The sequence below is a fragment of the Microchirus variegatus genome (genome assembly GCF_963457635.1).
Source record: "Microchirus variegatus genome assembly, chromosome: 3".
Taxonomy (NCBI): domain Eukaryota; kingdom Metazoa; phylum Chordata; class Actinopteri; order Pleuronectiformes; family Soleidae; genus Microchirus; species Microchirus variegatus.
In genome coordinates, this window is record NC_139804.1 from 34,759,151 (window position 1) to 34,783,443 (window position 24,293).

Consider the following 24,293-nt stretch of genomic DNA (forward strand, 5'->3'; position numbering starts at 1 on the left):
CTTTTAAACTTGTCATAATTCATGAACGGTAGATGATAGAGCAAAAATTCTCGGTTCGTGAGCGTCACAAGACGTTCAGCTGCGCCCACGTTGAATTTCGTGAGAAACGGGTGAGAATTGAGCGATTAATGACAGTTTTAAAAAGTTTGTCGTCGTGAATTTCCCAAACTCCAAATCACAGTTTTTAACATGGGCGTGGATGAGAGCGCTGACCGGAACTCTCTGCGCAATTAGGTGATTTGAAGAAAAACCGCAAGTCGTATGCAAATAAAAACAACACACAGGGTTAGCCAACAATCATAGCAACGTTTTGATGTAAAAAATGTTTGTTTAAGTTGGAAATTGTGGGCAGGAGAGAAGTTTGTTTGGATATTTTACTTAATACTTTTCTTAGAGTGAGAGAAGACCACGCCCACACAATTTCAGAGCTCAGAAAATGGGCAAAACGTAAATTGCGATTGTGGAAAATTTGTGATATGTATGGAAACGTCGACTTAGGTGAGAAAAGTCCCAAGTCTTGTGACCCGTTTAAAGTTTTAATGACGTTTCTACGTCAAAGTATGCCGACACTGCGAGGCTCCAAAGAGGGCTTGGTTTGTCTCATTTTCCCATTCGTGTGTATGTGAAAATGAAAAGGCCAATTTTTTGTTGTTTTTTGCGATTTGTGTCGCCATGGTAACTCGAAACTCTTAGAAAAGTCATAGCCAGCATTTCACGAAGAAACCGCACGTTCTGATATAAGATATGTGAGGGTTTTCTCAAAACTGTAGGAGGAGATACATTTCAAAGTTTTGCGCCGGAGAAGAACGCATCCAAGATGGCCGACATCGCTTTTGCGAGAAATTTGCATTCGTGGACATGTTCAGGGACGTAGTCCCGTGTCACCTGTGAAGTTTCATGCCGATCGGTCAATGTATGGCAAAGTTATAGCGCGTTTTGTGTTTCGTGGCGAGCCCTCGAAATTCGCCAAAGTTCCGATGGCTGCCGTTTGCGCGCCCTTTCAAATGTGGGAAATATTCTCCAAAGGTTTGATCGTGGAAGGGTCTAGTACAGTTTGATGCATTTTTTATCTTCCTAGGATAAACGGTCTCAGAGCGGCAAGCTCAGATACGAAACTAGCGAAAAGCCCAGGAAAACACCAAATCCAAGATGGCGGACTTCCTGTTGAGTTGAGGTCATGGTGTCAAGAGGAATTTTTGTTCGTCTCGGGCCGGGCAATAAACCCACCGATTTTCAAGTACTTCGGTGCAACTAAACTTTTTCCAACTCCATAGGGACCTGACCTGTGGGGGCGCTACTGAGCCATTTTAAATTGGTTTGTCACGAGTCCATTATCATATATAAGTTTTCGCCAGTTCTGATGTGCGTGCAAATTTTCGTTCGTTTTCACGCACGTTTAGGGGCTCAAATTTGCGTTCGAAGACGGAGAAAAAGAATAAGAATAATAATAATCTGTAGAATTTCAATTTAAATCTATGCTCTTCATCATCACTATGCTCCTCTTCATCACTATGCTCCTCTTCATCACTGGGCTCCTCATCACTGTTGTGTACGCGGTCTTGTGTACGCGTTTGTACAATTACAATAGGTTCCTCGTCACGAGTGTAACGAGGACCCTAATAAAAAAAAAATCATTATTTGTAAATGTTTATGCTCCCAGTGCTTTACTCTCCTCACATCCAACTGCCCCATAAATGCTATTATGGTGTGATTGTGCCACCCAGACACTATCAGCGGCTTTCCACTGTTACTTTTCATGGCCTATAAAACTGTTGTTAATGCTGCAGCTGAGCTGATGCTCGGCTTTACTGCTGCTGTCCTCCCTCCTCCCTCCTCCCTCCTCCCTCCTATCTGCTTTAGGAGGCAGAAGTAGTGTCCTTGATATGTTCTTTTTTTTTCTTCTAGGGAGACAGATGCGTCCTCCGTCGGCTGGAGGACCATATGTACCAGGACACACAAACACTGTTCACCGCATTGTGATCATATATTCCATTATTCTTTTAAAGGTGAAGTTAGTAGTTTATAGTGCCATCTAGAGGAGAGGCTGAAATTTACAACAAAGAACTGCTCCTCTGCTCACCCCCTCCCTTCCCTGAGCGCTACGGTGTCCTCAGCCGGTCAAATGTCGTCCTCGTCGTCTTTCTCCGTGTCAGCAGATGAGGTTTCGTGAGGCGAGGGAGAGGGCGGAGCTACCGCGGCCGTAGCAGACGAAGCGGAGAGAGAGGAGGCGGGACTTCCGCTACAAGTAAAGAGACGCTTGATTTGTTCTCTCGCGTTTGTCCTTACAGGCTCCGGTAGAAACATGGCGTCTCGCTGCTAACAGTGGCTATGCAACCACGGCCCGCGACCATGTTATTTTACATGACTTTTTGAAACACTACGAAAATGAAACAAAAACTATTATACAGCGACGAGACAATGCAGGAGCACATAATATGTATAAAAATGTGGATTTTGGGTAATATAAACGCATAAATACTACACATTGTCCCTTTAAATCATGTGCTTTATCACGTTCCAAACTAGAGACTCTATAGGTTTTAATTCATGGTTTTTGATTTCTTTATCTGCTGCCATCCATTTATCTGCATGGATGAATGACAGCTTTATTCCCCTAATGCATGGGTCTGCAACCTGCGGCTCTAGAGCCACATGTGGCTCTTCAGCCTTTCTGCAGTGGCTCCTTGCTTTAGAGAACAAGGCGACAAATAATAGCCTTTGAATATGTCGTGCAATGCATCCAACGTCAAAGTAAAAACGCAATATTAAGTACACATGCGGATTTCCTGTCCATCTTTGGATCCACATGCCTTTTTCTCACTTATGAACAACACACAATCCGAATGTTTGCTTAATTTATTTCAAAGTGGGGTCATTTTAATTTCAACAATTTGTCACAAACAATGAAACAATGGAAGGAACTAAAGTGGAACTAGGTCTACATCAATATGTGTTTTATTTTTGCTCCACTTTATAAGAGGCTGGGTATAAACTGAACATTTTGTAGTTCTTAAAGTTCATAAATGAAAAGAACTATTGCTCTTGTATGTATAATATCTGCATAAAAAAACCTTTATTCCTGTTATTATCTTCATTTTGTGGGTTGTTTTGCGGCTCCAAATGAATTTTACTTGGGTGGAGAGGCGACAAAAATGGTTATTTTCATCCTTAAGGTTGCAGACCCCTGCACTAATGGCAAATGGCAAAAGTCAAAGAGGCCACATCTGCACCACCGAGCCTTAATTCGCCAATTTTGCGGTTTAAATGTCTACTTGTAAAATACTAGTCAGGACACTGGTGATATTTGTATAAAAACACATAGCTATACCTTCATATAACATCTTTGTTTCATAGAAACGGTGGTTTCTTTCAACCTGGTCCAATAAACGGCTCGTTCTTCACGTGACTCGTGCTAAAAAAAAGATTAATTCATGAAATACTCGACTTCCAACGTCCACTGCAAGCCTGTTAGTGTTTTAATGACTTAAACGTGTGTTGTTTTGTATGATTGTGTCTCTGTTTTACCGTTCCATGTTCATGTTTTTATCCGTTTATCTGGTAATTCCTGGGATTACATCACACAAAGACGGCAAACACACACACACACACACAGTGGTCTGTCCACACTCGGAAATCAAAGTACGAGACCGTACCTTCTGCTGTCGCTCCAGTTGTACCCTATCAGTGTACAAGCACTGTACCTTTCTCAGTGTGTACAAGTACATTAGAGCTGCAACTAACAATTATTTTCGCAATCGATTAATCTGTCGATTATTTTCTCGATTAATCGATGAATCGGTTGGTCCATAAAATGTCAGAAAATGTTAAAAAAACGTCGATCAGTGTTTCGTCAAACCTGGAAATGACGATGTTCTTGATTGTTTGAATGATTTCTTTGTTTATGTGGAGCAAAGAAACGAAGAAAACATTCACATTTAAGAAGCTAAAACAATCAGAAATCTTGTTTTAATCATGAAAAAAGCTTCAAACTGATCAACGATTAACAAAACAGTTGTCGATTAATTTAGTAATCGATAAACCATCGATTCATCGATTAATCGTTTCAGCTCTCAAGTGCATTTTTAAAGGTACATTCTCGTACTTTTTGATTCCTAAGTGTGTATATCTGCTTGTGTCTTTGTGCATCTTGGTATTTTTTGCGTGAAAGTCTTCTTTTTTTGTCTCTTGAACTTGAACCTTGAAAGTTCAATTCTAATTTCAGCACCGTGCAAGGACAAACGCTCAAACTCTTCATCCTGAGCGCTACAGTCTTTAAAATGTGCAGAACTCCAGAATGGATATATTTTACACACACACACACACACACACACACACACACACACACACACACCGACACACAGCCGTGGAGCAGAATTACAAGCACGAACTAGGCTTTAATACATACATAAATCAAACCTACCTGATGTGGGCGGGGCTGAGTGTTTCTTTACAAAGGGGAGCCAATCAGGGTGAAGTCCAGTTGTGGCGTGGGTAACACTTTGATCTGAAAAAAAACCAACAAAACTAAATAAAAAACCTTTCATGAGATCTGGATAAATCACCCTGTTTAACATCTTCAGGCGACAAACGAGAACAATTTCAGTCTAGACAGGGCGTTTGGTTTTGTATGGAACTCCATTAAATGGAGCCAATTTAAAAATGATTTTCTCAAGGTGATCTTAAAATAAGGCTTTCATTAGAGAAAAGATGGTTGAGGTCAAATTGACCTTTGAGGGCGGCTCTCGTACAAAACATGCCGAATTTAAAGCGCTCGACAAAAAAGCTCCTTTCAAATAAAATCTCCATCATGTTAGGTCTTTTCATATCTTAATAATACAGTCGCTGGAATATCACTATATCTTCAGAAAAACACGTTTGTGTCACCAAAATTAACGCGTTAACGCAGGATGATTAATTTGTGGAATTTACGCGTACATTTTTTTAAACGCACTTTCTCACTTTCATCGCGCTACGGGTAGACGTGCAAGTTTATGAACAGGCAAGACGGCGGGCAACTGCTCGGGGCCCCGAGCCGATAGGGGGGGGCTCCCGATAGGGCTGAACGATATGGACAAAATTTCATATCTCGATATTCATGCCAGATATCTCGATATCGATACGATACGATATGACTACAGGTTCGGTAAAAAAACAAGCATTTTTCAGAAAAATGAAAACATTATACAAAAGACTGTGGAAACTTTCCACATGGAAAGTGCAGTTTTATTGATGAGAACTCACTGCCAGTCATCAACATTAACATAAAGTTACCAAAGAATAAATAAAAAAATCATTTTTCACATTTTTTACTGCAGCTCCACTTTAATGTTCGATGCGTTATCAGTCATCGCGCAAACCTGTTGGTCCTCCTTCAAGTCCCAGTGTGCTAACCGTTAGCAGCTAACCGTTAGCAGCTAACCGTTAGCAGCTAACCGTTAGCAGCTAACCGTTAGCAGCTAACCGTTAGCAGCTAACCGTTAGCAGCTAACGCAGCTCTCATCTCCTGCGCTGTATTATCACCTGTATGCTGCCCGGGGAAGAAGGACGTCTGCAGACAGCGGGTCTTGAGTTCGGAGTTTGTTGTAATAAAATGGATCGTTAAACTGATGTAAGTGTCGGTTGTCCGGCTTGACCACAGGTCCGTGGTTGTGGCGAAATGATCGATGATTTATGTTTCGGCACAAAATCGCCACCGGCCTCATTATCTTCCGCACTCATGTCACTTTTCTTTCTTTTTTTTTGATTTTCCAACTGTGTGTCGTGTGTGTGAGTGTGTGTGTGTGTCTCAGTCTCCGTCTCCCTCCCGCCCTCCTATGTTTGTCATTGGTTTGCTTCAGCTGTCGATCCACGGCAAGCATGAAATAAGGTTTGTGATTGGCTGGCCGTAGTGGTGCATTCAAGGGCAATCGTAAAAAAGATGTTTCTTGTGACTGCCGGAGCTGTACATGCAGGGCGAGCGCGGGGGAAAATCTATATCGTTTATATCGTCGCTTTTTCGATATTAATATCTTGAATGTTCATATCTCGATATCGATACGATAACGATATATCGTTCAGCCCTAGCTCCCGACACTCGGAACCCTTAATGCATCAGTGAGCAGCCGCATCACCGTCACCCTTAAACAACAAGGACATCGCAGTCGGAAACCTCCCTAAAAACACAGACAGCAGCTAACGTTAGCGTCAGAATGCTCGCTGATGCTAACGCTAACTAGCAGAAGCAGTGCTTCAAAGGTGCTGATGAGGAATTTCCTGCTGTGGGTTTAGTAAGAAAACTATTTAACTTCTATACTTTATATTTTGTTTATAATGTGAGTTATTTACAGTGCAATGTATAGTTTTTTTTAAAGTTATTTAAAGCATTTTTTATATTGTCTTATTATGTGTTTTTTTACAATGTAATGTTTATTTTTTACTAAGTTGTATAGGTTTTTACAAGTTATTTACATTTATATTTTCACATACTTTATTTATCTCTCCGTTCCTACAACAATATAAAGAGAAAATTCGATTTTTTTTTGCATATTTACGAACGGTAATTAATCGCGATTTATATCGTGATTAATCCACAGCTACCCTGTGATTAATCTGATTAAAAATGTTAATCTTTTGACAGCCCTAAACACGACACATCTGAACGGACTGATGGAGGCTCCTGCGCGCTGTGATGTCAAAGTGTAGATTTTCTCGATAAAACTTCAGCGCGTGGTTTCCCTAAAAACATTCCTCGGTGAAGGCGAGGTCAAACAACACTAAAAAACAAACCCTAACTGTTAGAGCCATATTCATATGTGTATCTGTTTGTTTATTCACAATATAATTCCTGAGTGCGACAGTAGGTGGCGCTCCGTGCTGTGGTATAGGAAAGTGATAAAGCCAACGGCAGGTAATTACTGGGCAGGTGTGCTGCGGACAAGTGGAGAAGCAAATAGTTTTTGACCGTCAAAAAGCGTCAGCGTGATCGTGGTGGTGATATTTGTTTGTTGCGTTGTGACAACAATGAACATTGTTTGATCTGCATGCAAAAGGCTCATTTGTTAAGAGCGCAACGAATAATAAATGTTTGGTGACAGCATATGATGCAAGTGATTCATTCATTTGGACCCGGAAGAAGACGGACGCGTCAACTAATAGTACACAGTGCCGCAGCCCCTCAGTGGCTTAGTTTCGTTTTGTTTGTTTTTGGTTTATTGGATACGAACAAGCCATTACACTAACTTTTCCTTTAAGTATAAAAGATGAAGTAGACTTTATCACCCACTTTATCAGCAGACACCCTCCCTCTCTCTGATAAGCCCCTCCCCTCCGTTGTCATCGAAACTCATCGATTACGACGGCCGCAGCGAGGGCGCGTTCGTGTCCCGCTTCTAAACGGCCGAGTCGGGAGACGATCGAGCATCGGCTTTATGTTCCGCAGAGGCCGATACGTCTGCTTAATGAGACTGCGGTGGGATTTGGACCCGGACAGCGCGGCCTTGTGGGAGAGATTCTGCCGCCGCGCTCGTCTCATTAAGACGAGAGGAGAGAGATAAGTGGACGAGGGGAGGCTCGGTTTCCAGACATCCGGTCCGAGGACACGCAATCGTCGAGAAAAAACATCTTAGCCGTGATGTCGTCTGAATTTGTGCTTATGGACATGTGATGTTTCCCCCGTTGTTTCGTCTCTGCTGGTAATTTGGTCTCCGCGCCTCATAATACACTGTTATTTGTGTGTGTGTGTGTGTGTGTGTGTGTGTGTGTGTGTGTGTGTGTGTGTGTGTGTGTGTGAGGTCTCTTCAGGACAGCTGGAGAGTCCAGAAGTCCCAGATTAAAAACTGGCTCGGTTGCACCACAGAGCTGTCTGACTCAAACGACTCTCGTTCTCCCCCTACATCTCAACGCTGAGACGCTAAATTTGGAGCAGAGCCGAATCAAACTGCTGCTGTAGCTTCATTAGTGGAAGTAAACTTTATCAAGTTGCTCACGCAAACACACACACACACACACGCACCCACACCCCCCCCCCCCCACACCCCCACACACACACACACATTCTTGTACTTGCTGCATACTGAGGACTGGGTTGCTGACAAAGTGAGGACCAGCATTTCCACTTTATAAATCAACACAATAACAAATATCTACTTCATGAATGATATCTATAAAGAACTACTGGATGCAGTACCACAAAATGTCTGCAGGTGGAGCCCCAGAGCAAAAAGGGCTGGAAAACTGTTTCAAATTTATTTTTTTTGTAATTTTTGGTCCAAAATTTGACAAAAAAAACGTCATACTATACTATGTCGTCCAAAATTTGAAAAAATCTTTGAAAAATAAATTTTGGTCCAAAATTTGAAAAAAAATTTAGTCAAAATTTGAAAAAAAAAAAAAGCCAAATTTTTGGTCCAAAATTTGGAAAAAACGTCATATTATACTATGTCGTCCAAAAATTTGAAAAAAAAAATTTGGCCCAAAATTTGATTTTTTTTCCCCCAAAATGTGAATTTTTTTTAACCCAAAATGTGAAAAAAAAGATTTGACCCAGAATTTGAAAGAAAAAATTGACCCAAAATTTGAAAAAAAATTGACCCAAAATCTTTGGTCCAAAATTAGAAAAAAAACGTCATACTATACTATGTCGTCCAAAATTTGATTTTCTTTTTGACAAATTGAGTATAGCATGTTATAGCAACCTAAGGAAGTGATTTCAAAGTGAGGACCGGCCAAAATGACCCCACTTTGTTGGTTAAAAACCCTCACTGGTCCTCAGTATGCTGCAAGTAGAAGAACACACACACACACACACACACACACACACACACACACACACACACACACACACACACACACACACACACACACACACACACACACACACACACACACACACACACACACACACACACACACACACCACCACCACTGTGAACTCTTATAATGCTTTACTGTGTGTGAGAGAGAAGACAAATGTCCAAACAGTTGGAGTGGACCAACTTATTTTTTTGTCCTCTGAGTCAAAGTTATAATTCCTTTTTTGTCGTATTTTTAGTAGTGATATAAAGTAGTACATAATAATTGTGCTGAAGTCCCAAAAATACACAATTTTTATTTTATTTTTGTCGTTTAAACTTTGAACTGGGACACATTTTTTTCGTATTTATAGTTTGGCAGCGGTGTTATCGGCGGGGATGAGCTCCGCGTCTGTGGACGCTCGGTGTTCACTGTGAGCCGGCACAGAGCAGCTTCGCTCGGCCTGTTCTGAGGACCAATTGCAGCTCTTGCCGTCTCCGTTGTCCCTTGACGGAGTGACGGACACTTAAAAAATATTTCGTGCAGTCGGAGACGACGCAGAGGCTCTTCGGCAGGCTCTGCGTCGACGCAGAAGTATAAATTGGGCTTAAGTCATTCCACCAGCGTGGAAAGACACGTGACAAAAGTCACAATCCTTTGATCGAGGGGTAACATAAGCCTTTAGAAGAGCATTTAAGTAGGTGGGAGCAGAGCATATTACTTAGGTTGTGCTGAAAAAAAAGGATATAAGACACTCTTACAGCCTCTGTATTTACTGTACGTTTAACGTACTTGACTCAAACCCGAGAAGAATACCATCTTTCTTGTGTTTGAACCTGACTCAAGTTCCCCGTGTTTATCCAGGCTAAAGGTGTTCACACCAAGCACGAAGCAAGATTACAATCAAAGTCAATGCTTGGGCGAGAGTAGAAGCAAAGGACAGAATGGTTGGAAATACATCTTCATCACGCCAAACTGTCACTTTTCCTTCTCCTGCTCAGTTTAACTTTACTGCGACACCTCAGCCTCACTCAGTGAATCAGTGAGAATCCTCCCTCCCTCGCTGTGTGACGCATTAAGCCCAATTTATACTCCTGCGTAAAGTGCTCTGCGTAGGTTACGCAGAGACTCTGCGTTGACGCAGAACCTGTCGAAGAGCCTCTGCGTCGTCTCCGACTGCACGGAATATTTTTTAAGTGTCCGTCACTCCGTCAAGGGACAACGGAGACGGCAAGAGCTGCGATTGGTCCTCAGGACAGGCCGAGCTAACGCTGCTCTGTGCCGACTCACAGTGAGCACCGAGCGTCCACAGAGGGCGGAGCTGATCCCCGCCGACTTCGTCGCTGCCGAACTATAAATACGTCATATCTTAACACACACAGCACATGTTTAGACTCTAAATGGCCAATTTCTCGCCTCAAATTATCTTAAAACTGCGTTCCGTGACACAGGAAAGTGAGAAACGGCCACTGTTTCAACAACAACAGTCATTCTCTCTCTTTCTCTCTCGGACGCCATTGCTCACTGTAGCCAGAAGCACAACAACCTTGCGCAGCGACCCCTACTGATCGGGCGGGAAATTGCAGCGCCTATCCGTCACCACGACGCAGAAGTATGAAGGCTCGAGTGGTCTACGTTGGTGACGCAGACGGATAACGCATTACGCAGTCGGAGAAGTATAATGTGGCCTTTACTCTGAAGGAGATCAAGTAAACGAACCAGGTTTTGTCGACGACGAGTAAACAAACTGAGGTAAGAGTGAGCGAGAGGAGTCGGAGGAGTCTGGAGGGCGAAGGGTGAAAGAAGAGGGAAGATGGAGAGAAAGACAATGAGAGCGGAGAAGAGACGGATGGATGGATGCATGATGTTGCTTTGACGAAAGAGGGAACAAACGCACGTCGGAAAGAGACGGATGCATTGACGGCCCGGTGTTTGATTGCTTCTAATTGATCACATTAGCTCGAGGCTGGAAGTGACTGATGAGCAGATCGTTTCACGCTTTTCTCTCCCCCGTCGTCGCGATCGCAGCTGAACGGAGGATCTTCGAAGAAGAAGAAGAAGAGAGACGACGACGACGTCTCACTTTGAGTCTCTCCGTACAGTGATCATATGAGGCGGGTGTGTGTTTTCTCTCTCTCTCAGATGACTCACACACTCTTCACTGCCACTGACTCTGTGCTCATATCACACACACACACAGTGGGAACTGTTGGGCTCTTTATAAATAACATTATAATGAGCAGAGCTGAGAGCTGCTGTGTGTGTGTGTGTGTGTGTGTGTGTGTGTGTGTGTGTGTGTGTGTGTGTGTGTGTGTGTGGAGACCGCGCCGAGACGACTTCTGTTCCCTCCAAAAAAAAAACGACAAAACACAAAGCGCCGCGAGCCTTTAGGTTAAAGAAGGATTACGCAACATATTTCAATATATCAAATCCTCATTGATATGTTCGTGCTCCGGATAGATTTGAACTGAATGTTATTATTATTATTATTGTTGTTATTGTTAGCAGCAGCAGCAGCAGCAGCGGTCGTGTGACGTGAGAGCGCATTTGTAGAGGAAGAGGAGAGATAAGGAAGGAGTGGGAGAGGAGGATAAGAATCAAGAGGAAGACGCCGGAAGAGAAATAGCAGAACACGGATTCTATCCGGAGAGAGAAGGGAAGATTCATCAGGGGAGCCAAGAGTCGCAAACACACACACACACACACACATTAGAAAACACTGTCCTACATTGTTAATGTATATTTGCAGCCATTCCAAAAACGTCAGAATGCCAAGATCCACTCGTGAAAATCATCTCATGGAGACCAGAACTTGGTCCTAATAAGGCAGAACCTATTATCTGAGGTGTAAGATTTTAATTGTCGGTGGGATAAGGGTTAGGGTTAGGCATTAACTGGTCGTACGCATACATGGAAACCTGTGTGTGTGTGTGTGTGTGTTGGCAGAGGCTGAAGCCTGGCAGATGGTCAGAGCAGAGTCTCTCTCCCCTGTAGGTCTCCTCCAGCTCTCTCTCTCTCTCTTTCATCCCTCTAGGGTTGAGAGGGTGAATTTCTCCTGCCTGGACTCAGATTCTCTGCATTTTGTAAAACCGACGTGATACAAAGATTCCACATTCAGAACTTCCCAAACGTCAGAGTTTTTGCAGAACTAAAGGCCACATTATACTTCTCCGACTGCGTAATGCGTTATCCGTCTGCGTCACCACGGAGACGCCTCCAGCCTTTATACTTCTGCGCCGTGGTGACGGACGCGCGCTGCAATTTCCCTGCCCGATCAGTAGGGGTAGCTGCGCAAGGTTGTTCTGCTTCTGGCTACAGTGAGCAATGGCGTCCGAGAAAGAAAGAGAGAGAAAGACTGTTGTTGTTGAAGCCGTTTCTCACTTTTCTGTGTCACTGAACGCAGTTTTAAGATATTTTGAGGTGAGAAATTGGCCATTTAGAGTCTAAACATGTGCTGTGTGTGTTAAGATATGACGTATTTATAGTTTGGCAGCGACATTGTCGGTGGGGATCAGCTCCGCCTCTGTGGACGCTCGGTGCTCACTGTGAGCCGGCACAGAGCAGCGCTATCTCGGCCTGTCCTGAGGACCAATCGCAGCTCTTGCCGTCTCCGTTGTCCCTTGACGGAGTGACGGACACTTAAAAAATATTCCATGCAGCCGGAGACGACGCAGAGGCTCTTCGACAGGCTCTGCGTCGACGCAGAGTCTCTTTACGCAGAAGTATAAATTGGGCTTAAATCTAAGGGTCATATGCCCAGATTTGCATACCCCCATGCATCCTTTTTAGGGGGCGGAGCCAATCGCATCAGACATAGGGAGAAAGGCATGGGTAAATCCTGGACGGGTTGCCAGTCCATCACAGTGCCAACACACACAGACACAAACAAACCATTTACTCTCACATTCACACCCTGTAAAGCAATTTACATGTTGTTGGGCTATGCCAGGAAACGTCTTCACATATAAACTAGCGCTGGGCACCAGGTTAACACATGTTAATTGCATGACGCGTTTCCCTGACGACTGACCCGGAAAAAGACGTGCGTGACGTCATGTTTTTACGCGCCGCGACACCGGAGTCCAGGCACAGCGTTTACCGGGTTAGCGCCGTTAGCTGCATTAGCTCGTTTAGCGCCGTCAGCGCGCCTACAGTCGAACTGGAGCGGTCTAAGAGCAGCGCTACAAATAACCAGCGTACACCGTGTGCTGCGTATGTGTGTGCCTCTGTTTTTTTTAAAGTTTACCGTTACTTTAGAGACTCATTTCAACAATCCGGGAGTCACGTCAAAACATGACGTCGCGCGCCTCTTTTTTTTCCGGTCAGTCGCCACGGAAACGCGGCACCCGTTAACGCGCGTTACCGTTGACGCTGTTTTAATTGTCTTTTAATTGTCCAACAGGTCTCCTAACAGGCTTCAAACGTGGTAGGTGACTTACTAAACTACTTTATCCGTGTTTGGATAAGACATGCAAGAGATACTGATCGAAATGCAATAGCTACATCACTAAAGGAGCATGGAGAGGCCTGATGGTTACACAAAATCTATGTTAAAGCCTTTTCACTGACAAATATAACACGGCTGGATATGAAACATTTCCAATATTTACTTTTAAGTCGATTACTTCCCTTATTAAGGACAATTTCACTGCTGTCACTGCTTCTCTGTTATTACATTTGTAAAGTTCACTCGCCCAGCTTAAAGCAACCGAGTCGTACGCTAACACATTCTCTCTTTTAATTTGCGAATTGTCACGAAAATGAACACGGGCCACCTCCGAATGGCCTCTGGTTGCTCTATTATTATGTTTATCTATGTGTGATGTGTGTGTGATGCGTGATATAAAGCACCTTGAGTTGTCGTGCAGCAGCAGCAGCAGCAGCAGAAGCACCGATGTGGATATTAACACAGCGACATCGTCACCTGCAGCCTCCGTTAAGCTCATTACAGATTCTACTCAAATGACAAAACACCTTTTTTTTTCTTTTCTTTCGCTGTAGGTCCATAATCAGTTGTGTTCTGGTTAAATACCTCCACACATGATCACAGACGTATTGCTAACGAGATTACTCCGCCATCGCATCCCTGTTGGGAGGGGATAAACCCCCCCCCCCCCCCGAGTGAAGTTACCAGAGAAGATCACAGAGTCAGACTTGAAATTTCACCAGCAACGGCTGACGGACATCGTCCACCAATCGGAGGCGAGCCAGCGGGGTGTGTCAGTGCCGGCGTGTGAGGTGAGCGAGTGAGTGAGTGTGTGTGTTCGATGGGTGATTTCCTGGCTGACTGATGGTGTTTTGAATGACTGATGAGGCGGATGATGAGGTCGAGTGCGTTGGTCTCTGCAGTTTTATAGACCGAGGTCCTCCTCAGTTTACAGGCTGAATATCAAATGCAATCTCTCCCTCTCGGTTATTTCTGCTCACATATCTCACATTCCTTTTTTTTCCCCTGCGATCTGTGTCTCTCCTCGTCATATCTCTGTCCCCTTTTAAAGCGGAACACGACCGGAAAGTTCCTATTAACGCTGTTTTTTTTTGGTGTGTATCTGCGTCATTACCTTGTTTACGAAAAGCCCTGACGGTTCGAAAACAAACAGTTCAGCCACTGCTGAGAACGTTGTGTTTTATTGTAATCTCGGGGCTCAACGAGATCACTGAAAATCCCGTAATAGTTACGTAAGCAGCGGTTCTCCTTAACAGCAGATCGTCCTGCTCCGGGCACTAGTCCGGGCACATCCGGTTGCGTACATGTAACTTCGTAGGGATGTCGCGTTAAAATGAGTTCTCAAATTGGACACACCGATGAAGAGCTGTTACCTCCGTCAGGTTTGAGCTAAGCTAATAGTTGAGTCTGACGATGAGTTACTTTGCCAGTTAGCGTAGAATCAGGGACAATTCCACAAGCTGCGTTTTCAGGTGCATTGTTGTCAATGACCGCAGAACAGTTCAGCTTGAGCGTGTCCTCTTCAGTCACAGAAAATAATACACGATCACCGCCTCTCCTTCTGGTGAGCAAAGACGTGGGTCGTCGCTCACAGCGCCCTCTGCTGAACACTTTAGTAAATGACTTGTGCGATTAGACGTGATTCTAGGTTGGACATTTTGGACGTAAACTCAAACAAATTTCTCATAAAAAGTGACAGTGCTAGCTAGGTGGATAGGTTGGTAGGTGGGTATAACTTGGGGTGAATTCCAATTCCTTCCTTAACCCTCAATCTCAAAAATGTGCGCTCCCTCTAGTGCAAGTGCTGTCCCGATTCTCAGAAAAATTAAGTTGAGGGGCAAGTTTAAGGGCTGTATCACCCTCAATATAGAGATTTTCCGAGACCACCCTTGGGAGCAAAGGCTACCCAGAATGCATTGCGTGTTTTCACATAAGAAAGATGTCGTCGAAAGCAGCGAATCGAGTGCGATACCAATTAAGTATTTTCTTTGTTAATAGAGATATAAAAATGACGAAAACCATTGTATTATCTTAGTTTAGGCCCATATTATGGATTACTGACGTCATTGTTGCGTAACATTTGTTTTTATTTTACGATCTTTTGTCAATAGCCGGCCGGTTTGCTATCGTTTACCCTTCAATGAGCCGTGGTGTGTGGTATTTGTATGAGTTTCATCTTATAACTAACTGACAACCTAATAACTTGACTGACAAATGGATCGTAATAAATAATCCTGACGTAAATGTGGTCTTCTTCTTTTTTGGAGTTGACAGACTGGACGCAGCTTTCGCGTTATTCTGCCCCCTACAGTCTGAAGACGTATCTGCATTTAAGGGGTGTCCCATTTCTAAGTGACAAAATAACCCTCAACACTTGGTTTGAGGACCAGTTAAGATTAAGGGTTGAGCTTGAGGGTTAAGATTGAGGGTTAAGATAGGAATTGGAATTGGCCCTTGGTCATACTGGATGGTTTTATGGTGTTTTACTCTCCTCCTGGACGGACGCTAGTGGTAAGCAGACAGACTGAAGGTAGCATTTTTGAAGATCTTTGCTATGACTCCAAGTCCATCTGGGTGGTACATGTCAAATTGTGTATGCATTAAGTCCACTAGGTGAAGAGCTTTACCCATGGATGGAGAGAAGAAAACAAAACAAAGAAATGAATGGAGAAGTGAACTAATCTGCAGCTGCACAAAAATGGCGTATTTCCCTTTTCTAACAGAGAGAGGAGAGTAAACTATGAATCTCAGGTCATCACAGCCGATTAGTTTTTGTTTCTACAAATTGAAATCCGTTACTGACCTCGACCAGCTCGAAAACTACGGTCAACAGGACGGTCAACAACAGACTGACACACACACACACACACACACACACACACATGTGACTGTAAATCAATCTCTTAGGCAGAGTGAAATATGAGGAGGAGTCTGGAGGAGGACGAGTGAGATAAAGAGCGAGGAAGAAAATTATTACTCGACAGGAGGGTCAAGTTAAACCACAGAGTCATTAGCGCTCAATGTTAGTAAAAAAAAAGAAAAAAAAAAGACATAATATGATCCCATTTAATGCTCACTGGACATTAATCATCTTAATACTTTAAGACGGAAAAAAAACATCATCTAATGGAAACAGTCGAAGATTATGAGGCTGGAATAAGATATGAGGACATTTTTTGTTTGACGATACATTCACACGGGAGGAAAAAGACATTTGCACTTCTAGAAAATTCTCTTTTTCTGCCTAATAAAACAAAAATAATGTGAAGTTTAAAGTTTCAGCTGAGACAGTAAAAATCCCCCGTGTGAAGGAGCCTCTCAATAATCCCTCCTCTGCTCACATTAGAGCTGGACACAGTTTGCGGACACATTTAAGGCTTTTCACAATAAGTCACTATTGGAGCAAGCAGCTAATCACAGTCCTTTCTTTTCCCATTGGAGCAAATTATACATTTTGTCCAGATTGTCTCTCCTTTAAGGCCCGGTATGTAATTATTTGTGACATTTAGTGGTGAGACCACAGATTGTAATATACTCCTCCGCTCTCCCTCTGTTCCCCCGAGCTCGTCAGGTAACTACGGTGGCCTTCGCACACCAGAAAGGACGTCATTTCTCTTCCTCCTAAAAAGCTTCCTCTTCAAAAATGAGAGAGACGCGAGCTCCTGCCGGTCTGAGCGTTTGTGTTGCTGTGGAACAAGGCAGTGCAAGATGGCAGCCTTCGTAAAGCAAGGTTCTTTCATTAAGCGCATATAAAAAGCTTATTCTCTTATTATATAAGCAGCTATGAACATTTAATAACACACTCATGGGTTAGCAAGCAAGACCTAATGTGAGATTGGAAACTATTCTACGGAAGAGCATTAGGGTCACATGTAAAAGAAGAAAAAAAAATCAAAATAATCTAAAAAATTTGTCCTTTTTTTCTCCAGAATTCTGCCTTTTTTTCCCTCATAATCCTGACTTTAATCTCAAAAATTCTTATTTTTTCCCTTCATAATTCTGACTTTAAATCTCAAAATACAGACTTTTTTTTCTCATAATCCTGACTTCTTATTTTTTTTACCCCTCATAATTCTGACCTTAATCCCAGATTTCTGATTTTGATCTCGAAATTCAGAATTTTCCCCTCATAATTCTGACTTTTTTTCTCTTGATTCTGACTTAACTCTCAAAATTCGGATTTTTTTCCCCCTCATGATTCTGACCTTAATGTCAGAATTCTGAAAATTTTCCTCATAATTCTGAATTTTCCCCCTCATAATTCTGACTTTAATCTCAAAATTCTTATTTTTTTTACCCCTCATAATTCTGACCTTAATCCCAGATTTCTGATTTTAATCTCGAAATTCAGAATTTCCCCCCTCATAATTCTGACTTTAAATCTCAAAATTCAGACTTTTTTTCTCTTGATTCTGACTTAACTCTCAAAATTCTGATTTTTTCCCCCTCATAATTCTGACTTTAAATCTTAAAATTCTGAGTTTTTTTTAATAATAATCCTGACTTAACTCTCAAAATTCTGACTTCAAATCTCAAAATTCTGACTTTTTTTTAATAATAATCCTGACTTAACTCTCAAAATTCTGACTTTAAATCTCAAAATTTAGACTTTTAATCTCATAATTCTGACTGAATTTATGCTGTTTTCTTTTTTTTCTCTTCCATACTATTTAGAGAATAGAATTTGTGCATTTTAAATTTGATGAGAACTTATTGATGAGTTGTACCACTGAGCGTTTTAATTGTACTAAACATAATATTATTGAATTTTGGGATAATTTTGTCAAGAGCGTTTCAACAGAGAAACTTCCCACATCAGTGGCATCAGCATCAGCATCAGCAGATGATCAATCATATAAATATAAGAGCCACCTTGTCACCATGAGGCGCATTAGAGAAATTGACATTAACTCGGCATGAAATTCCTGTAACAAACAAGGTTACCATGTGACTGAACACAGATCACTTCTGGCAGCTCGCGATGAGCAGATGAATTACATTTATTTAACGGTGAAATCAATAAAATCACACGTAGTTTATTCTAAGCAAACACGACAACTGTGGAATCGCGGCGACGCCACGTGACGAGACCTAAGGTGAAACTGAAGTCGGGAAAAATGTGTTCATTTAAAATCTGCTGAATATTCAGGCTTTGTCACAGGGTTGTGATTTTCAGTCACTTGACAGGATGATAAAGATGATGATTATGAATGCTGATGACAGAGGTTCATCATTATACTTAAACCTTATAGTTTATAGAATCAGGGAGTTATGCATTATTTGTCCTGCTTATGTTCTTTAGGCACAGAGGTTTCAAACTCGTGGCTCGCTGGCCACATGCAGCCCTTCAACTGATTCCATGTGGGCCGTCCACTTAAATGTTTGTTTTCGATACTTTTTGGATCAATTTTGCATCACAATTACGGTTTAATTATGAATAACAACACTTTTATTTTGAAAATCTATCACAAATGCTGTTATGTAAAAGAAGAAAAAAAATCAAAATAATCTAAAAAATGTGTACTTTTCCCCCCCAGAATTCTGCCTTTTTATTTCATCTCAAAATTCTGAATTTTTTCTCATAATCCTGACTTTAATCTCAAAATTCTGATTTTTCCCACCTAATAATTCTGACCTTAATCCCAGAATTCTGATTTTGATCTCAAAATTCTGAATTTCCCCCTCATAATCCTGAATTTAAATCTCAAAATTTTGATTTTTTTTCTGACTTTTTTATTCTGACTTAACTCTCAAAATTCAGATTTGTTTCCTTATAATTCTGACCTCAATGTCAGAATTTTGAATTTTCCCCCTCATAATTTTGACTTTAGATCTCAAAATTCTGACTTTTTTTCTAATAATCCTGACTTTAATCTCATAATTCTGACTGAATTTATGCTGTTTTCTTTTTTTTCCTTTCATAATTTTCTTTTACATGTGGCCATAAGACTCTTCCGTACAGGGTTAGGGTTAACCCAACTCATGTTCTTTTAGCACAGAGATCTCAAACTTGTGGCTCGCTGATCCACTTAAATGTTTGTTTTCGATACTTTTTGGATCAATTTTGCATCACAATTGTTGTTTTAATTGCGAATAATATATTTATTTTACTTATATAATTATTATATATTATTTTACTAATATATTTTATTTTACTTTTTTTTTTAAAAATCCATCACAAATGGTGTTATTGCCCACCCTGACTGAACATCTGTTATAATGACACAGATCCTGTACTTAGAGATGGTTGATCAGTACAAACGACAAATAATGTTCATAATTAATTATATTTTAATGATCGTTTAGTTATTTTTGGATCCTGATTATTATTACAGTCTCTAAAAAAGACCAGTTTTTAGAGACAGACAGAGCGTATTTATTTGTTTTTCAGTGGTTCATGAGTTCTGCTCAAGACCTCGAGTTTCGGACCGGCGAGTGGATAAAAAAGCCGGCATTGGCGGGAGGAGGTGGCGTCTGAACACAAAGGATTGGATTGGTGTAATGATGAATCTGCTGGAGAGTTTCCTCTCGGCAGTGATAAAAAAGTGAGAGAGAGAGCGTGGCCAGAGACTCTGACAGGAAGTGCAGCGGCAAACACTGCCATGAAAATAAGACGTTCCCATCAACATCCAGAACAACGACAACGCTAATCACAATAATTATAAAGGTGATAACCACAGTGGCGTTTTTCATTCGGCTGCGGCTAGAATCTGGGTTATCAGTGGGCTGCAGAACGAATACGGATGTGAATATGGAGCTGCGGTGTGAGATACTGTACACGGAGCAGAGACACGTGGGAAAAAACTGATTTTAGTCACTGACCAAAAGGCTCACCTTAAAAAAATCTACATCAGCGTAAGTCTAAAGAATGTGTTAATCACTTTTCTCTCACCCTTAAATGGTCTCATCCACAGGTGCCAAACTGGGGCCACATGGGGCCCCCCACTTAAAGCGGAACTAGACCGGAAGTTCCTATTAACGCTGTTTTTTTGGTGTGTATCTGCGTCATTACCTTGTTTATAAAGCCCTGACGGTTCTAAACAAACATTTCAGCCACTGCTGAGAATGTTGTGTTTTATTGTAATCTCGGGGCTCAACGAGATCTCTGAAAATCCCGTAATAGTTACGTAAGCAGCGGTTCTCCTGAACAACCGATCGTCCTGCTCCGGGCACTAGTCCGGGCACATCCGGTTGCGTACATTGAACCGCAGAAGAAGAATAACGTCCGTTGTGGAGGTGTTTCACGAGCAACAGTGTCTTCTGACTCTGGGTCTGACTCCAGTTTAAAGTCATAAAAGGGACTGCGGCGGGGAGTCGTGAAGAAGCTATTTTTAAACACTGTTAAAACAATGTTTTGATAATGAGGAGCAGTGCATCCACCGTTCCAGAGGGGGGCGCTGCGCTTCTGAGAACGTATGTGCTGGATAGTACTGGCCAATCACAAGACTCTGTCTTCTGGGGGTGAAAGTTCACTCTGAAATCTCGCAGCAGAAAAACACCGTCAGAAAAGAGAGATTTCTATCGGCTCGTTTACAGCAACTAGGAGGTTTTTGACCATAAAAACAAGTTAATGTATGTAAGTAGACCTCCATAACTAACATTTATGTGCAACAGGACCACTCTATGTCACCTTTAATATCATGTTAGAATGAAAACATGGCCCACGACCTCAAAAGACCTCGTCTTTTAGACACAGTTAGTAGCTGAGGCTGCCGGTGAGGTCATATAATATAATATATGTTATCAATGTTTTTATAACAGTAATAATAAGACATTCGGTCATAATTATCACATTATTAAATGCATAACATACAACATTCACTTACCTATATAAATAAGCTTTTTAGGGCCCGAGCCATGAATGGTTGTGGCCGAAACGGCTCCTGGAACATTTGCCCACATTATTATTTACGTAATTTTAAATAAATGTCTCCGTTTTTGATAGTAATACATTAATTTTGCATCATAACTAGTATTATGAAATATAAGGCTCAGAAAACGCTGCCTGTAAACCTGCATATGAACAGTATTTCATTAATCACCCTTCTTCTTTTTTTATTGATCCATATTATTTCCTAAGGACACTCTTATGAGCCGTTAATGAATTCTTAATTGAATTAAATTGAAACGAGTGATCTGCCAGGAAGAAATTATCGAGCGGCAATGGTCGCACCTCTGTGTGTGTCAATAGGTCACAGGAAAAAAAAAAAAAACCTCCCCTCAACCTCCTGAGTCAGCGCTCCATGAGAGCGATCAATTGATTTAGAAATATGGATCAGGGATCTACTGCTTACACTAATTAGTCGTGTGCAGCGAACTAATCTGCGACGGCGTTTCCCGGAGAAGAGATATAGCATCGCGATCGATGGTACAAGAGGACGAATAGATCGTCGGTAAGTGATCGGCCTCCGATCGTCGGCGCTGATCCAGAAACAGAGTTGCTGATGAAGCAGATGACGTCGCGTCACTCAAGACCTTTAAGACGCAAAGAATCTGATTGATCAGATTGATCACACACTTTAGTACGTCTGTGACTCAGATACATGTACACTACCGTTCAAAAGTTTGGGGTCACTTAGAAATGTCCTTATTTTTTACAATGAATATAACATTAAATGCACATTGTTAATGTGGTAAATGACTATTCTAGCTGCAAACGTCTGGTTTTTAATGGAATATGTACATAGTATAGAGGCCCATTTCCTGTGTTCTAATGGTACATTGTGTTTGCTAATCGCGTTAGAAGCCTATTGGATGATTAGAAAACCCTTGTGCTATGATGTTAGCACAGCTGAAAACAGTTTTGCTGGTTCTTTGACGAAAGGGCAAAATGATTATTTTGAATAAAAACAATTTTTTTTCTAATCTTTTATCTATTAATCAATTTTCTATTTATTTTGCAACTCTTTTGATGAATAAAAGTGTGACTTTTAACGACAAAACATAAGGCTGTGCTCATACGGGGACAATTAAGATGTGACCTTGTTCTGGGAGGAGACGGTGAAGCTGGAACCAAGTGCTTTGACGTTAAAGGAGACGACCTTTTGAAGCACTCTCCTATATGTAGTAAGTTGTATACATACACTATATGGACAACAGTATTGGGATGCCTGACACCAACAGGGACTATAATGACATAATCAAACTAGGGCTGTCAAAATTAACGCGTTAACGCAGGATGATTAATTTGTGGAATTAACGCGTTAATTTTTTTTAACGCATTAACGCACTTTCTCACTTTCATCGCGCTAAGGGTAGACGTGCAGTTTATGAACAGGCAAGGCGGCGGGCAACTGCTTGGGGTCCCGAGTCGATAGGGGGGGGCTCCCGACACTAAATGCATCAGTGGAAGAAAGTGATCGGAAAAAAGAGGATGAAGAAAAAAGAAAGAAAGACACACAGTTGTAAGTGGTGCTACTGTTGCAGATAATGATATAATCATAACATTAACAATCACTGTCTAACTAACGGGGACACAGGCAGCAGCTAACGTTAGCGTCAGAATGCTAGCTGACGCTAACGCTAACTAGTAGAAGCAGTGCTTCAAAGTGCTGATGAGGAATTTCCTGCTGTGGGTTTAGTAAGAAAACTATTTAACTTCTATACTTTATATTTTGTTTATAATGTCAGTTATTAACAGTGCAATGTAGTTTTTTTTAAAGTTATTTACAGCATTTTATTTTTTCTATTTATTTATGTTGTCTTATAATGTGGGTTTTCTTTTACAATGTAATTTTCTTTTTTACTAAGTTTGTATAGGTTTTTACAGGTAATTTACAGTATTTTATTGTTCTTTACATTTATATTTTCACATACTTTATTTATCTCTCCGTTCCTACAACAATATAAAGAGAAATCAGGCATATTTACGAATGGTAATTAATCGTGATTAATCGTGATTAATCTACAGCTACCCTGTGATTAATCTGATTAAAAATGTTAATCTTTTGACAGCCCTAAATCAAACACATATACATGATTTTTTTAATCTGGAGTTGGGTCACCTTTTGCAGCTATAACTTCTTGGAAGACTTTCCTGAAGAATTTGAAGTGAACTCACAATCTCTGTTCCAGTTCATTCCAAAGGTTCTCGATGGGGCTAAAAGGTATATAGGTCCTGTATAGATCTAATCATCCACTTTTAAAAAGTTGGTGGTTCCAAACTCGATATCTGAAGCCCGATTAAGTATTTTAGTCGCCGGTCTTCTGTTCTGCCTCTGCAGAGGAACCACTAACATTTATCTAACATTAAATCTAAACTGCAGCAGTGTTCATGTTCGGGGCAGAACACTGTGAAACGGAATAAAAAACGAGATGACATTCAGCTCTCAGGTCACTGATACGGCGAGATGAAGAGAATCATCACGGTGTTATTAAAAAATGTGAAGGGCGGTAATATGAGGTACGAGGAGACGGAGGTTAAAAGGGACAGTCTGTTAACAATTCAAGGCGAGTACGGTTGAAATCTTTTTAAAAAATATATACGGGGGCCGGTGGAGTCTGAGATCATCTTCGAGTTTTACAGTCATTCTGTGAACCGATTACACCTTCATTCATGTGTTATCAACAGTCCACTTCTGTTATTTAAACATGTACGTTTGATTAACTTCAATAACTCACACGCCAATGTTTCTTTGGTGGTTCCTGAGCACTATAAGTACTGTGTACATTTAAAAATAATAATTTCACTCATTACAATACAAAAAAAAAAACAGCCAATAAATAGAATCTAACAGAGTAACTCATGACATGTTTAGACCTAGACCGGAAGTTCCAATTAACGCTGTTTTTTAGTGTGTATCTGCGACATTAGCTTGTTTATGAAGCCCTGACGGTTTGAAACAAACAGTTCAGCCACTGCTGAGAACGCTGTGTTGTACCCGCACTAGTCCGGGCACATCCGGTTGCGTACATTGAACCGCAGAAGAAGAATAACGTCCGTTGTGGAGGTGTTTCATGAGCGACAGTGTCTTCTGACTCTGGGTCTGACTCCGGTTTAAAGTCATAAAAGGGACTGCGGCGGGGAGTCTTGAAGAAGCTATTTTTAAACACTGTTAAAACAATGTTTTGATAATAG